This window comes from Coffea arabica, chromosome 7c (assembly GCF_036785885.1).
Source record: "Coffea arabica cultivar ET-39 chromosome 7c, Coffea Arabica ET-39 HiFi, whole genome shotgun sequence".
Taxonomy (NCBI): Eukaryota; Viridiplantae; Streptophyta; class Magnoliopsida; order Gentianales; family Rubiaceae; genus Coffea; species Coffea arabica.
This window is the reverse complement of record NC_092322.1, coordinates 20,006,427-20,009,044: the sequence shown is the minus strand read 5'-3', so window position 1 is coordinate 20,009,044 and position 2,618 is coordinate 20,006,427. Positions and strand designations below refer to the sequence as shown.

The window sequence follows — 2,618 nt, the reverse complement described above, 5'->3', positions numbered from 1 at the left end:
TGTTATGCCATTGTGGATGGGTAATTCCTGTGCTTTTTGGTTCAAATTATCATCTATGTTCTTACCTTAATTATCTTTTATCTCCATGCAATTCAGTTTTGGTTACTTAAGTATGGCAAAGTAGTTTATACTTAGGAGTAGTTTGTGATTTGAAGTGTAATTTGAAATGGTTTTCAGAGTATTCTACCTTAGGGCATAAAATAAGATATGGTGAAGAGGACAGGGTGCTTGTTTTTCTTTCTTGAAAAAATAAATGTACCTGATAAATCAATAGCCAATCTGATGCCACTGGCTATGAGGTAATTTTTTTTCTCAACAAACATATTATTTTTCATAGTTATGTTCAGCTTATTATTTACTTGAATTGATGATGAGTATTTACTTTGTTAGATCTGAAGCAATACTGAATTCTTGAAGCTACGACGGAGTGTTAAAGATAGAGTGGCAATGAAGATTATCGAATAGGTGACTTAATTGTTTTCTTTAATTTGCTGCTTTTAAAGTTCTCTTATTTGACTTTGAAAGTTTTGAACTTTGGATCTTTCATTATAGAAATTTGTGCTCTCTAAGCTTAGCATATGTTGTTCTGAAATATTTAAGTGATTTGAGTTTTTGTACGATATGATGGTGTTATTGAGGTAATGTGTTTGAGCACAAGCTAGGATAGTGATGAGTTCTGACCTTGGATGGTAGCTATTAAGTCTTGCAATTTACAATATTTACTGCTTTAACAAGCATTTACATGGCAATGCCAATGCTTTTCAGTAGTTTTTAGTTGTTTTTGTGATTGGAGTAATTTGGGTATATGGATTTTGATAATGTTAATATTGTTTATGCAGTACCACTCCATGTATTCATCCTCTAGTGGTTTGGAGAAATGGGTTGTAAAGATTGAGCAACCCATAGACATCTTTCTCACGATACCCAGTGCATCAGTTTCTCTTATATAAATGAGGTACACATTGCCTCAGTTTCTCCTATATGAATGGATAGCTCGACTCCTTGTATCGTGATTGATATTACTTTGGTTATCATACTTGACACGTTGTATCCTCTGCTATTCATTACTTTGGATTGTTTTGGTTTAGTTCAGTTTAGTTTATTTGAATGTTTAGCTAAGCAAGCGAATCAAAGTTGCTTTTCCTTTAGTGTTGTGCTTGTAGTCTTATCAATTGGTTATATTGTTCATAGCAGTACTTATAGCAGTGCTTGTTGCATTATCAACTTGTTATATTATTCCTTTGAAGCTGAAGTTTAATAGCAGTACTTATTTCTTGAGCTGATTTTGTGCAATAGTTTGGGGCTGATTTTGAATGTACAGCTTTAATTATTGAGGTTCTTATTGGATTTGCATATTTTAGCTAAACAACCTAAGTATTGTTACTTCTCCTTCAGTGTTTTAATCCTCCCCTTATCTACTTGTTTTACTACTTTGTTACAGATAAATGCTATTTAAACAAAATTTTGGGAGCTATCTATAGCAATGACTGAAGGACGTTGAAGACAAAGTCAATTTCTCATGCAAGGGTCCGCTTGGATGTTCTTTGGTTTCTTAAAATTAATTCCTTTTGTAAACGTACCTTATGAATATGTGATATTTGGGCACAATGTTACTTTTATAGACCTTTGTTGGGTAATGTGCACCTCAATATGACATTTGAGTACTTAATATGCTATATTGGCATGTAGCCTAATGCAACAACTACTTTTGATTATCGATTGTTTAGATTACTTCTTTCAATTTATTTTAGATAAATAATTTACCATGCTAAATTGTGAGTTTATTGAAATGGAGCTGACAGTGTTAAAGATCACTAATTACAAAAAAGAGCTGTTGCATAACAAGAATCAAAAACTCTTTGTGACAACAAAGCTTGTCACTAACTCCAAACTTCAATTGTGACAACAAATATTGTCAATAAGTAGATCATATAAGTGACAACTTCTGACACTTTTCAGTGACAACCTTGATCAATACATCTCTGACAACATGCTAAGTCGTCAATAAAACTCTTTCATATTGTTGTCACTAATGACAACCATTCACTGACGACTTTTTGTGTTGTCACTATATACTTTTACCCACGGAGATATAGTGACGACTCTGTGACAACTTAAAAGTCGTCAATAAAAGTCATTAGTGACAACATTTCTATGTCTTGTGATGACATATTGTTGTCACTGATGACCAAAATTCTTGTAGTGTATTGTCGAGTGGAGTGATATCTCCTCGACTAATCGGTATACTCGAGTATTACCACCCGTGTTCTTGAGGATTTTGGGCCCAGCTGGGGGTTGAACGGTGGACGGAGAGTCGTTTAAGTGGTGTTCTACTGGATTGGTTACTTACTTGAAAGTTGACGGAGTGTCAACTGTTACTTGATCAAGCTCTGGAGATGCAATGGGAATTTGGCTCCTGAGAGCCTTCCGTATCCTTATACTTGAAAATGATTATTGCTTATCGGAATGATGTTTCTTTTGAAAACCAAAAGCATTTTACACTAGTTCATTTGGAAATTTGCTACTTGAAGTGTTGGTGTTCACCTTCCTGAACTTGTTAAGCTCGCTATCTTTTGCTACTTTTAAAATGGTCAGTTTGTTATTTGGAACCTCACTGG

General features: G+C 34.1%; 1 long non-coding RNA gene across 1 annotated transcript; it reads left to right on the top strand.

The window, feature by feature from the left end:
* Positions 1–397: 397 nt before the first annotated feature.
* Positions 398–1,715, top strand: LOC113700192 (uncharacterized). Its single transcript, XR_003450565.2, has 3 exons — positions 398–465; positions 840–955; positions 1,442–1,715. It is a non-coding gene; the product is annotated as an uncharacterized lncRNA (long non-coding RNA).
* Positions 1,716–2,618: the final 903 nt, after the last annotated feature.